The 15035-nt window shown below is 38.6% G+C and overlaps 1 long non-coding RNA gene across 1 annotated transcript; it reads right to left on the minus strand.

The window, feature by feature from the left end:
* Positions 1-8897: 8897 nt before the first annotated feature.
* On the minus strand, positions 8898-14380 carry LOC142159247 (uncharacterized). Its single transcript, XR_012692933.1, has 2 exons — positions 12458-14380; positions 8898-11740 (listed from the first exon to the last, which is right to left on the minus strand). It is a non-coding gene; the product is annotated as an uncharacterized LOC142159247 (long non-coding RNA).
* Between the last annotated feature and the right edge of the window lie 655 nt (positions 14381-15035).

Raw genomic sequence — 15035 nt, forward strand, 5'->3', positions numbered from 1 at the left:
TTCCAGTAACTGAAGACAAAGTCTCTGCACTCATCTTATCATCTCACCCTACAACCTGTCCACTCAACCCTATTCCCTCTCAACTATTCCGCTCCCTCTCCTCCACTGCATGCCCACCTCTAACTCACCTCTTCAACCAGTCTCTCTCCACTGGCACATTTTCACCCTCCTTTAAACTTGAAGCTCATCTCACCTATTCTAAAGAAACCATCTCTCGATCCAGCCTCTCTCTCTAACTACCGCCCTATTTCTCTTCTCCCCTTTGCCTCCAAACTACTTGAGCGATTAATGTACATATGCCTGTCTCAATTTCTCTCCTCTCATTCCATTCTCGACTCTCTGCAATCAGGCTTCTGCCCCCAACATTCCACTGAAAATGCTTTCACAAAAGTGATCAATGATCTACTTACTGCAAAATCTAATGGTAATTTTCTCCATACTCATTCCCCTAGTCATCTCTGCTGCTTTTGATACAGTTGATCACCCTCTTCTTCTACACACCCTTCACTCCATTGGCTTTCGTGACACAGTCCTTTCCTGGTTCTTTTCCTACCTTTCAAACTGCTCCTTTAGTGTTTCTACCTCTGGCACATCCTCCCCTCCACTCCCACTATCTGTTGGGGTCCCACAAGGCTCTGTTCTTGGCCCTTTAACTTTTCATTGTACACCTCTTCTCTTGGGGCACTAATTCGCTGATGACACACAAATCTATAGCTCTTCTCCTGACCTCTCTCCTTCTATACTATCTCGTGTAACCAACTGTCTTTCTGCTATCTCCACATGGATTTCCCAATGCTACCTAAAGCTCAACATGTCCAAAACAGAACTTATTATCTTCCCTTCTTCCAGAGTCACCACCTGCCCTCAAATCTCCCTCACTGTCAATAACACCACAATTTCCTCAGTCACCCAATTTTGATGTAAATCAGTAGGCGCATAAGCATAAAAAATGCCTGCCCACCCTTCACATCTTAGAAGTGCAACTGCTTCCATTCAGTGAATAAAAGTGTAATGTATTATAGGATGAGTGAAACCAATTCTTCAATACCAAACAATATCTAGGCTGTCAGCTCTCCATCAGCTGCAATTTTACAAACAAGTGCTAAAAAAGTTACTAATTTAAAAAATTAAAGCTATACATTATGTAAAGGCCAGTCACCCATTGCTAGCTAAAAACAGTCGGTTTGGAAGTTTTGAAGTGCCATGGATAGCAAGGCAATGATTAAGTACATAGTCCTCTTCATCCATGTCTTATGTCTGTCTTTCTACTTCCTTTACCCCTGTTTTGTCCTACTCGGAATTCTTTGTGTGACTGCTATGCTGATTTTTTTTACTGAAACATATGGATTCATATTTGTTTTTCTGCTACCTGTGGTTGCTTGAACATTACTCATACTTGGGTTTTGTATGATGATGATGATGATGCTGATGATGGTGGTGATGATGCTCCCAAAAGTCAAGGTCACTAGGAAACAAATCTCACAAGGTCAGCCCTGATCCAACATGTGGAAAGGCATTAAAGTCTTCTTTGGAAAAACATACAAGACCTTACATACCAGTTGGCAATTTCACATATACATATTAATTGTACAACACGCATTGTCATTACTGATATCTATATGGGTGATGATGATGTACATGTTAATGTTCTGGGACTAAAACTGAACCTGATTATTCTATAGTGCAAACTGTAAGTTCTCAGTCACTTCAATGTTTGTAATAATTCCATGGAAAAATTCCAAACCAGCAACGACTATCACTGCCATCCATGGTTGCTGCAAGTATTAAACAGATAGAAAAAGTACAGCAGGACACATCCTAGAGCAATGTCCCTAAATGTGCACTTAGCAAAAATGATAACTTTATAAGTTATGGCTTTCAAGGTTTGTTGATACTACATCATTTTAGAAATTAACATCTTCTGGAAAACTGAAATGGCAAGTACTTAGTTGTTATTATTGTTTTAATCTAAGCCTTAACTTTTTTATACACTGATACTAATAAAAACCTCAAATAAAAACCTCAAATATAGCTTTCACTCATTTGGTCATGCTTGCTCCTACTCCTATATTATATATGGTTGATAGGAAGTGGGAAGGGAAAATTGGTGCTGAGATTCTGTGAATTGAAGTGAATCTTGGTTTGCTGACAGATGTAAAAAAAAGAGACAGATTTTTCCCATAACTTACAAATTCCTGGAGATTTATAACCCTAGCCCTCACTGGTGTTGTCAAAGTGCATGGGCGATCACAGCTGCCGCTATAAGCCACTTTCTGCATTGGATTGCCCATAAGTACTACATTTCCCATTAAAGTGGCCTGTAATATACCACCATTAATCTCCAATAATTAGCCACTAGTGATGATAGTGCCCAGTACAATCTACAGCTCTGACAGTAATATCCCAAAATAAGATATCAGTAATGGTAGTAATGTTCAATGAAATGTCAGCAGAAACAGTAATATTTAAAGCTGTAACAGAAACACCCATTAATATACCAGTAGTAGCAGTAATTTTTTAAAAGGTGACAGCAGTCATAGTGGGCATACATATGAGTAGCAGAAATAGTAGTGCCCAGTCTATTGTCGGAAGTAACAGTAATGGGCAATAAAAAAAACCATTAACAAAAGTAGTGCCCAGTAAAATGTGAGCAGTAGCCGTGCCCTTATTATTCATGTAGTAGTCATAATGGCCATTAATAAACCAACAGTAATAGGAGTTGCCTATTAGAAGCTTGGCGGAGCAACCATCGCATCACGAAAAGACAACATAGACACCAAAACCCATCTAGGAAGCGTTCTTCCCATCTCTTACTCTTCCCCGCTCTACCAAAACCCCACTCACCTCCTACACCCTTCCTTATTTGCCACATGAAAAATAAAAATCCCCAAATTATAGCTGAACCACAAGATGGGTGCCTGCGGCCTATGGGCAGCCGGTTAGGCACCAGCAAACTAGGTTATCGGTGCTGGATGGAAACGTCTTGGGGGCTGGAATTAGAGATAGATGTAAGTGAGGAAAGGAAGCACAGATCATTGTCACAGTGAAACTGGAGATACTGTAAATAGGGACTACAACATATAAGTATAAGGGAGCAGTTTGGAGGAATCATTGTGTGTAGAAACATCAAAGCAGCAGCGACCCCGGTTATTGGTAGGACAGTTAAGGATTACAAAAATCCTGTCTGGAATTGGTTAAGTGCTTAAATGTGTTTGTGGAGCATTATTAGGTTGACAAAAAGAATATGCAGAATTTTTTCTTGAGATAGAGGCAATACAATATCCCTTGAAAATGTTTAGTAGAACATTTTTCTGCAAACTCTACCTACTACCACAGTTTATAATGATAAAAAATTAGCATTAACCATACTGTACAAAACAATAGACAGCTACCATATTTAGAAAAATGCTGTTATACAATATATTACCGTAAAAATATCCAATGTGGTTTTCTAAAGGCAGCCAACTAAAGTAATTATATTAATTATATTTATGTGCTTCCGTTACTAAACAAAAAAACACACAAACCCCCAACAAAAAACCTAAATATCCCTGCCCAAAAGAAGCCTAGAAATTGTCCTTTGGCTTCAGCAAAGAAACATAATAATGGGAAAACAGCCTTTTTAAATATTTGTACGGTTTGGCTTATATCCATCTGCATTGAGCTTGGATAATTTCCAAATGAATTAATTGTAACTTTTTTTGCTTAAGTTCTGATGCTATTTGAGAGATCATTGCTATAAATAGCAACTCATTAACAATCACAGTTGTACATTTCCATTTGTTTGCATTGTTTACATTGCATTTTTAATAATGTGTTTTTGACTAGGGTTTGAGCACCTTATTATACTCAATTTCCATCTGTTCATCTTAGCCAATCAGTTCAGTATTGCTTAGAGCAGCAGGATAGCCGTGACCTGTCAGCTAGTGTGTTGGTTAGCGAGGACATGGCTGCCTGTGACATTAGTGATACGAGGAGGGAAATTAGACAAGCAAAAAGTTGAATCCTGCTAGGAGATAAGTTATGTCAGAAACTGATCAATTCAAATGAGTATCAGCCGTAACACTATCATTAATAGCTTACTTTCACTGCAGGCAGAGCAAATGGCCACCAATGGGTTAAGGCTAAGTAAAAAACTTCAGAACAGGTTAAAACATACAAACAAAATTAGTAACAAAATGAATGTAATGAACCAAGATTACTGTTAACTAAGAATTTTTGACGATGATTTAAGATAAGTAGAACACTATAATTACTGTACAATAAATTATTAATTCCTAGATGAGGTGAATGAACACAGCCTAATCAGGTCAGGCAGCACAGTGATCTCGGAAAGTCGTGTAGATCAAAGTGTGGAAATTCAACATCTTTTAAAATCTTAAGAAAGCGGTATCTGTAAAATGTATAGTAAATAAATGTTCACAAAAGTGGGGCAACACAGTTATAAGTTCAGAGTATAATGTCATTTTTGTTAATATGACCTTAAACTTTAACTGAAAATATTACTACAGAAACATAAAGCAATTTAAAAATGTTAGCAACTAATCAGAGTAAAACCCAGTCCCACTTTTTATAGCTATCAAAAATTCACCCAATAAAAGCTCAATGAGTCTGTAAAATTATTATAAGAGTTCTCATGTTTGACTTTCTAGCTGAAATGTATTTACATATATGTAATTTTTCTGATACTATTTAGGTGTATTTGATTAGGGTTAGAGCACATATTGCATTAATTCTTCATAACTGGTTTATTTAAAGTTATGCAGGAGAAGTGGGTAGGCAACCTGTAGCCAATTGGATCATTAGAATCTTAAGAGCAGCAATATATATGTCAGTTTAGCCAACTACTCCATATCCATGTGTAAGAAAGTGTAAAGTAGAAAGGACTAGGCCAACATGGACGCGTAAACATTAACAGAAAGACAAAATAATGACGTGAGACTCATGGTAAACTGTTGCAGGAAGATAGTGTCAAATGTACCTCGATATGAAATCAAGTTCATATATTCAACTTGTGGTTGTTTTTGCTATCAAGACATTATAATAATCCATTATGAGTATGTGCAAACACCATTGACCTGTTGCCAATATCAACCAATTGTCATAGTTGTCTGTATTTCTCGATCCGATTCGGGACCCTTTGGTCTAGCTGGAGCAGGACTGAAACGGAACCTAGAGGCCTTGATTATCTCTCTGCTCATTAAGAGTCCTCAGAGCAGCACAAGCGGTATAGGAGTCTAGGACCAGAGTCTGTGCCTGAGTACTGGACTGGAATCCGGTGTTATACCTGACTGGTGCTGTTCGCAGGACCAGTCAGTCAGTCATACGAGACTGGAACCCACTAATAAGAACTCGGATACAGAAACACACGAAAACTCAGAACAGAACGAACTGGAACTGGAGACAGGGACTAGGAACCCAGAACCATGACACGGAATGGCGAACTCAGGACTGCATGGCAGCCACAGACCTGGAACCCACAAACAGATACATGGAACTGGATATAAGCCCTAGAGACGCAGAATCAGCCGTAGCAACAGGATAGGTGATACTGGTGAATCCACTGGTACTGCAGAATAGATACTGGTTGGTGCAAAGTTCTTACTGAGGTAAGCACTCTTGTTGAATGCAGAATATTGCAGGAAGATGAGCAGCTGGGAAGTGCAAAGTACTTGCAGAATTATGAACTCCAGGGAATGCAAGATGTTTGAAAGAAGATATTACTTTAGAAGGCAGGATACTTGCAAAGTGATATGTAGTTGGTAATGCAGGATGTACACAGAAGATGATCACTTTATAAACACAGGGAATCTTCAGGAGTGTTGTTCTGGCAATGTACAGATCTCAGCAGCAGGTTTAAATAGGGTGTACCAAACAACTATTGGCTGCACAGTTCATGTGATCACAGCTGCTGAATCTGGTTGGTCTGGAATGATCACCTGACTGCATCTAAGATGGCTGCACCCATGCAACAGAACAAACAGTATGTGTTTGTTTACAAATGGAGATGTGATGGACAGGAATGCTGCAGGCGACCAGGAGGGACCCGGGTAGCCGCGATATGACAGCGGCGGATGTGGTAAATGTGGTTATGTGTGACACCAATGATTGCTTTCATTGTTCTAGCTTTTTTACGATGATCAAACCTAATATCTCATTGGTTGCTATGTGACGCAGCAAAATGTTGTTATTTGCAGTAGCCCTTAACTAAGTTGCTTTGTAGTTTGACCATGGAATGATATTTTCCCAAGTATACGTTTTCATCTTCCCGTAAACCAATACAAATTTTATATAATAGTCACTCTGGTCGCTGTTGACTCTCTCGGAACACGAACATATTTTCTTTTAGTTATTATTTATTTAACATACTTAACATACTGTAAATGTTGCAAATAAAAGCTGAGCGTTCATTTGTGTGATCTGTTTTTAACTTTCTAAGACAACTCATTCCAGTTAGCTGCACTTTGTCAAACAATAAACGGAAGTGCAGCTGTCAAGGACACAGCATTTTCTGCTCTGCTTAGTACTTGATAAGAAATCTGTATAACTCAGAAGGAAGACTCTTTGAGAGAAGCTGCCCTTGACTGGAAGTCATTCCATTCTTATTTGTAGAAGACTACTACTATAAAAGTATAGTGGACTGATTTATGAATAAAAGGCAATTTGTGCCTTTGTTATTATTTAACTATAGGTCACAAAAGAAATGAGTAGGTGAAATGATTTTCGGCATTCAGTTAAATTACAGGTGGAAAAGGGATTTTTTGCAAGTTAGTTTTTTAATATTTCATAACATATTATAAAAACTCCTATTATCTGGTGTACTGATATCTGACCTTCATAAGCTTGGAAGTACATGAATATAAAAGCTATTAGTGCTAAAAGGATTTTTTTTTTTTTATATATATATACAAATGTATAGGATTTAGCAAAGTAAAACATCAGCTTCTGAAATGCAATTGTAACATAGAATCCAAAATTGAAGGCCACAGTTCACATTTAACAACCCTTTTACTATTAGCCTATTGTTAAGTAAGGTTATGTAAATACCGTGCTGCCGAGGTGGATGCATGCATCCACAAATATTACAGCTGTGGTGATCGATTAAATGTGCCATTTGTAAGGAAACACAAAATAAAAAAATACAGGTTGAATTAAATGATAGAAACAACAATCTCAAAGTTTATGGGCAGCACGGTGGCTCAGTGGTTAGCACTTCTGCCTCACAGTGCTGGGGTCATGAGTTCAATTCCCGACCATGGCCTTATCTGTGTGGAGTTTGTATGCTCTCCCCATTTTTACGTGGGTTTCCTCCGGGTGCTCCGGTTTCCTCCCACACTCCAAAAACATACCGGTAGGTTAATTGGCTGCTATCAAAATTGACCCCTAGTCTCTCTCACTCTGTCGTCTGTGTGTGTGTTAATTAATTTAGACTGTAAGCTCCAATGGGGCAGGGACTGATGGGAATGAGTTCTCTGTACAGTGCTGCGGAATCAATGGTACTATATAAATAAAAGGTGATGATGATGATGTGAAGTTAAATGCAAATGTTTCAGGAATTGAGGGGTAACCACTCTAGATATATTGTGTGACATTTTGCAAGTTTGGTAGAGTTTGATTCACTAAACTCAAACTGACTTCCCTTACACGGCTCGGTTCAAGGTGCTTTTGTAAGGCTTTTGAACATTCATGAAGTAAGAGGGGAAAGAGATTTTAAATGTGCCCGGAACCCCCCACCCCCTCTCTCGTTGCCCAGGAATACCACTTGTACACTCAGTGGCCACATTATTGGGTATACCTGTACAAATAATTGTTGATGGTAGTATCTAATTAGCCAATGATGTAGCAGCAACTCAATGCATAAAAAACATGCAGACATTGTCAGGAGGTTCAGCTGTTGGCATAATTTGGCATAAATCTTCATCATTTATTTATATAGCGCCACTAATTCCGCAGCGCTGTACAGAGAACTCACTCACATCAGTCCCTGCCCCAATAAAGCTTAAAGTCTAAATTTCCTAACACACACACACACACACACACACACACACACACAGACTAGGGTCAATTTTGATAGCAGCCAATTAACCTACCAGTATGTTTTTGGAATGTGGGAGGAAACTGGAGCACCCAGAGGAAACCCACGCAAACACAGGGAGAACATACAAACTCCTCACAGATAAGGCCATGGTTGGGAATCGATCTCATGACCCCAGTGCTGTAAGGCAGAAGTGCTAACCACTGAGCATTAGTTATTTCCCTTCCACAGCATAAGTAATACAAACTGCAGAATTTGTATTTGAGGATGTACACTTAGGTTGGCACATACCTCAATAAGGTGTGCATGCCTCTGTTAAATCTAAAATTCTGACCCAAGTCAGCCTGTGGTGTCAAGTATATCTGGAAGCGCTTCAATCAGCTGGAGAGAATTGACACAGACCAAGTTCTGTATGCAAGGAATATTCTCTAGTTTATTGATACAAAGATACAGGTTTTTATAGGCTACTGAATAAATGAATCCTACGTCATATGCATACAATAGTTTATACCACTAGTTTATGAGAAGCGCTACTGATTAACTTTCTCACGTATTCTTGAGGTGTTTACTTTTCTCCCCCTTCTAAGGACAGATGAGCCTATTATTTCTTATCTCAAGGGGAGTTGGAGATATGCTATGTGCAACACCATGGATACAGCTCCCATACTACCAGCTGGATATGAAGCTCATTATTGTTTTCATAACTGGTTACATTCTTCAGGTGTTCTCTATTAGTTCAACTTCAAGGCCATAGGCTCACATATTGCAAAACTGCAAGTTAACAGAAAAATGAATAATCTCTTCTAGCAAATAATATTTCTATACAAGTTACAATAAAATGGCTGAACAAAGGCCTTATGAGGCCTTAACAAAAAATCATATTTAACATTTCCCATCTTTTATTCAATTTTCGACCCTTTCTCCTCCTACCTACCTAATCCTATCTATAGAACCACATTCTTAATAAGCAGGTACTTATACACATGTAGGAGGCCACATGCATAGAGTTGGTCCCCTTAGGAATCTGTCAACTCATCCCCCACTAATAAGCCTGTGATCCTCCCTGTCCTAACTTGATTTATGAGGAGATGCATTTTGGCAAATGTCCATGTCTAGAAAAGATGGTTTGTTAGAAGATGGTTTCTTAAAAGATGGTTTCTTAAAAGATAGTTAATGAGTCTATAGTAGTTCTGCAGGCCTTGCATGTCCTTTGTTCAATCTTTAGTAGTTTCTTGTTGCAAACTCTGCAGTTCTTTGGCTTTGCTAGTCCAAATAATTCATGACACTCATAGTCTGGTCAGGTTTCAGAAGTAATTTCTGTGATCATCAGAGGTTCGGGATTTTCAGTGGTTCCCTTTTTGGAGAGACAACAATCAAGTGTCAGTAACTTCTTAATCAGCCATATATTTAGTTTCATTATCACCTATACGATCAACAGGATTGCTAAACCATTTGCTACTAATGCCAATATTTCCAATATCCAACATGAATCATTACTGACAACTTTACCAATGAGGTTATGCATCTGCACAAAGACTTTTTCAGAGTTTACTCTACTATGAGTGCAAATTGTTGAGCACTCCTTCCCATATGTTTCTCACAGTGGCATAGGCAATATGTCACTTAACTGTCTGTTTCATACTGGGTTAGGGAGGCCTTAATCCCTACTTCAGTCACAATTATTCTGGCAAGACATATCAATACAATGAGACAGTCATTTCTATTTATCAGAACAAGACTCCCCTGATTTGAAGACTTTGCAGTGTTATGCGTGAATCCAGGTGTCTCTTTCCTGTACTTTCACTGCCATGGGAGTCGTCAACAGGACTTGATAAGGACCCTTGTATCTGGGTTCAAGACTTCTCCTGATGTGCTTTCTCACGACCACCCAGCCCCCCAGGGTGCAGTTTATGGGTACCTGTATCAAAATTAGGGTTTGCAATGGAGGAGAATATTTGACCATGTATTTCAGTTAGTTGTTTCTATAATAAGGCAACATAATTCAACAAATCACTATATACATGGTGTAGTTGCTATGGAAAATAACAGCCTGTTCTGTTTGCTGTGCCAAACAATATCTCATATGGTGTTAAACCTGTGTCTTTCCTAGCAGTATTTTTTACTGAGTGCAGGTAAACATGAGATCCATGGCAGACCTGTTTCAGCCATTATTTTCTGCATTTTCAATTTCAGTGTACCATTAAGGCGCTCCATACATCCTGAACTTTGGGATCTGTAGGGGGTGTGATAGTTTCTGGAATCCTTGCCCCGTAAAGTGTATCCCTCTGTCACTTACAATGACCTCTGGTACACCATATCATCAGATTACCTCATTCGCAATTTTCTTGGCTAATGCTTTAGCATTTGCTTTTCTATACAGCCATGTCTCCAGCCAGTGACTAAAGAAGTTGACACAGACAAGCACATTCTCAAAGCCCGAGCATTTGGGAAGTTATAAAGTCTATCTGTATCCTCTTATAGGGATATTATGTCTGGGGTGTGCTTTTCCATAGGACAGACTTACTCGGGTTACTTTGTGCACAGACTAGGCATTCTGCCACTAACGACTGTGCTGCTTGGGCGAACCCTGGTACTATCCATAAGCTGCTAGTGAGTACAACCATAGCATCTTTTCCCAGATGCACTTTCTCGTGTGTTATATTGGCCATAATGGGATAAACTACTTTTGGCAGACACAAACGCTGACCTTTACACCACTCCTTGCACTTCTAGTGCTCCATGTATTGCCCAAGTCTTTTTCTTATTTTCTGTTGCTTGTCTTTCCATAAGTTGGAGTGTGCTCTGGTCAAACAGGGGTCAGGGAGTCACCATGTAAATAGACTCCCCTTGGGGTACTGGGGCTATGGCGGCTTCTCGTGCGGCCTGGTCTATTTCACTTAGCTTCGGGGGTAGTATCTCTGTGTGTGTCTTCATCTTCATCACTGTTTGGAGGACAGCTGGAATGCAGTGAACAATGCCCTGGTATGTTCATCATATTGACTGGTTTGCTTGCTGAACCCATAAGGTCCCTACTTTTCCATACAGGGCCATAATCATGCGCAATTACAAATGCATAACTTGAATCAGTGTAAATATTTACTCTTTGTCCTTTTGCATATATGCATGCAAGTGTCAGGGCCTTTAGTTCAGCTTCTTGTGCTGACATGTGACTCGGTAGAGTCTGTTGAATCACTATTTCTGTGTGTGTGGTTACAGCACACCCTGTATACGGGACAGGATCTATGTGATAGTGTGAACCATCTACAAAAAGAGTGATGTCTGCATCTGGTAATGGTTTATCTTTAATGTGAGATAAAACCAGAGATTCTTGTTTCATTAGTTCTATGCAATCATGTTCAGAAAAATTTTGTTTGCATTTTTTTTTTTTTCCTTTCTTTCTGTTCAAGCTGGAATGGAATTCCCCCAAATCCCTAGGGTAACCCCAATATATACAGGTACTTCTCCCATCTTTTGAAACTTGCTGCAATAAGGCAGCAGGATTCAACATTGTGCACTGCTTAAGTGTAACGTTACTGGGAGTAAGCAGTGCTACTTCATTAGGATAGGCTTCAGTAAGGAGCATGTGGAATCCAAGGACAAGGTTCTTGGTTTCTGAGTTCCACAAAGTTTACACTCATTAGATGGAGTGTACAGTACAACGGTTAAGACAGATGTGGTAACTTTAATTCTTCTGGAAGAGAAACACTTAGCTTAAATAACCTGTTAATAAGCCACATCATCAGTTCTATTAGTGTATATAATAATGTGTTGGGCCACAATACTCACAAACACATTCCTGCATTGGGTGTAAACCCCTGTAGTCATGGGTTGCTCTTTTCTTTATTTGGTTGGGTTAAACTTTCATATTAGAATTTTCTAATTATGTATAATGATCTATACATTACTATGGGCCTGAGTCTGGTTCTTCCAAACTTGGCTTTCCTTTCTAGTCTAGTACACATCTACAGTGCACAGCAAAGGAAAATAACGTGCAATCTATATTCCTCCTGCTAATATCAATGAACTCCCCTCTCTGGTCTCCCTTGGACCTTTAAAAAACTTAAAATACAGTTTACGCAGATTCCCCTTGTCTGAAGGTCTTAACATATATCTGTGAACATGAGAGGCTCTGGGGCCTCTTGTGCTTCCTTTTTTTTTTTTTTTTTTTTCTTCTAATAAAAAAGGAAAGGGAGGAAGAAAATACACAGTGCGCTCGGCAAGTGTTATATGTCACTCATTTCACAATAGGAGGGAATGTCCTTTGTGCTGTATATCTTCATACTTAGTAAATCTGGCCGGTAACAAATGTTTTGCTTGTGCTTGGTTTCTGTCACAACGTACGATACCGTTAAGGTAACTGGGTGTCCTAGCACAATATCTATACTCTTTTCAAGCACTAAAGCAGAGTAGTATGCAAGTGACCTTAGCTTGCGACCATGTATTTGTGTCAGTACTCCTTGTACATGTGCACTGACTTCATAACAAAATAATGTGAAAGGCTTGTCATAATCTGGCAAAGCCAGTGCTGGCGCTGAAGTTATTTCAGCTTAAAATTGGTTAAACATTTGGTTCTGCTCAGAGGAGAGTATAAATGGCTTGCTATGATCCAGAAGTGCTAATGCAGGAGCACATACAATTGCTCTTAAAGTCTTAAATCTTTTTCATTTCTGTAAAAATATAGAATTCCCATCAATGCATTACCATACCCACAATAAAAAGAATTATTTACAGTATAAGACAATTATAGCACAGTAAATAAGGGCAGTAAATGTCTTTACAAACACTGATTTACTCAAAACTGTAATGAGGATACAAATAAAAACCTTTTGCTTTCTGCACATACAGAAAAACCACCTAGTTCATGCATTTGCTATGTGAATAGCACATAAACTCTAATATCTCTTCCAAAACAAGGTAATCATTACTCAGAAGAGTTTACGTTATTTAAATCCTTCATTAGTTTATACTTATGTTTGTTGTGGTGCAAAGATGGTGCATTGGAAGTTAAATCAATGCAATCTGGATTGCCTAATGGGTCTTTGCAGCTGGAGACCTGTGAATAAAAAAACTTTTGCATAGAGATTAACATTTATTTACTAGGAATTACTGTAACTGTAACATGCGTGTATACTGTTATCAGGTAACCAGTGAACAGCTGCTAAAAGCTTAACTGTGACGCTATGCGTTCCATGCCTTGATTTCCTCAAAGGGGCAGTCCCTAATTTCACAAATAGAGAATGTCAAAGTGACGAGACCTGGGCGAGTGTTCAAAGCCACTCCTTTCTTATCATCTCTTAGTACAGCCCTTTTAAATGACACTAATTAAATTTCCGGGTTTAGAAACATTCAATCTGGAATCTTGGTTCCAAGTATTCAACCATTTTAAAAGCAGCACTGTCTCATAAATCAGAGTACTCTCGTTAGACACAATACATTGTGTCTGTAAATCATTCAACATTTTCTCAACAAAATCTCTCTCCCGTGACCAAATATTCACACATATTTCTAGATTCTGTGATTTTCGTGTTCAAAGTAAAAATATATTCACTTAAGTCTCGCTCACAGACGACATTTTATCTCGTAACATTTCTTTAAAGGCATAACAAACCCTCCTGATTTCTGAGAACATTCATCAGCGCCATTTTAACACAGATAAAAACAGCATGTAAGCTCACTCCCACAATTCTCAACTTCATTAAAGAGAAAGCTATATTTCTGAACTTCAGAAACAAAATTATTTTGTTCAAATACAGAAACGGCTTGTTGGATCCCAGCCAGCTTTGTTCTGACACTAGTACTTATAGTGATAATGTACATTATTTACAATCTTGTCCGTGCAATCGGACCAAACATTTTAAAACTTCTTTTGTATCTTTTTAAAAGCTTATCATTAAGCAATGAATGTACAACTTTTTCAACCTTGAAACATGTCTCTTGTAAAAAACGGACAAGACAGACAAACATTGTGATTTAAAGTAAATCAAACATCTCCCTTATAGAGCACTAAGACAGAGAACAAACAATGTGAATTATCACGGATCTCTCTCACACGCAGTAAGACGGAGACAAAACTCACATACAGAGAAAGAAAACTTAACTGACATCTTCCAGCCTACTGCTGTGGAACTACAAGTCCCAGCATTACACTAAATACAAGTTAGCTTCAACATGTTATCATCAATCAGCACTCCGGACACATTTTTTTAATTTTACATACATTGTCAAAAAACAAAAAAAACAGTGTGCTTCTTATCTCAACACACTGAAATCATTTACACAGAATAAGGGAGGGGCACATTTCACTTATTCAGCTGCACAGGATCAAACATACATTTATAATATACAACCTACTTGATTCATTATTCAGCTTCCGATGCATTTAGCATATCCACATATATTTCGACTTTTCAGATCTCTTAACTTTCCTGTGCCACCTCAAACAATCTCTTGGGGTTTGATCTCAATACCCCTTTGTTCTTGTCACATTACCACTTGCAACACCTTTGTTTCTCCATCCACACATATCTTTGGCTATCCCCGCTTTCTTGAAAAATTCCCTGCAGACCTTCTACTCCCCCATTTCCTTTAGTCTTTGTGCATCATATCTATGAGGGAGCTGCTGTCATTTGTTTACTATCTATATTACTCGTATTGACAGTATTCTGTTGAGTCCAAATCGGGACTCTTATCTAGTTTCTGTGGGTTGTCCTTGCACTGGACGTCCCGTTCTGTGGACTCCTTGTACTGGATGTCCGTGCTAAATAGCTTCTTTGACAGTATCTGGGACGAAGGTCTTTTGGAAATCTCTCTTACACAATTTGGGCAGATTACAGAATCTCCCTTCTTTGATATACCTCTGGGGATGGTGTCTAAAATGTTCACTCAATGTTCAAAACAATAACTCTCTAAATCCCTCTATTCCATTACATGCTTCTTTGATCAATGTCTTATGTGACTTTTATGCTTTATACATCATACATAGGTACAAACACATGCACTC

This window comes from Mixophyes fleayi, chromosome 5 (genome assembly GCF_038048845.1).
Source record: "Mixophyes fleayi isolate aMixFle1 chromosome 5, aMixFle1.hap1, whole genome shotgun sequence".
NCBI lineage: Eukaryota > Metazoa > Chordata > Amphibia > Anura > Limnodynastidae > Mixophyes > Mixophyes fleayi.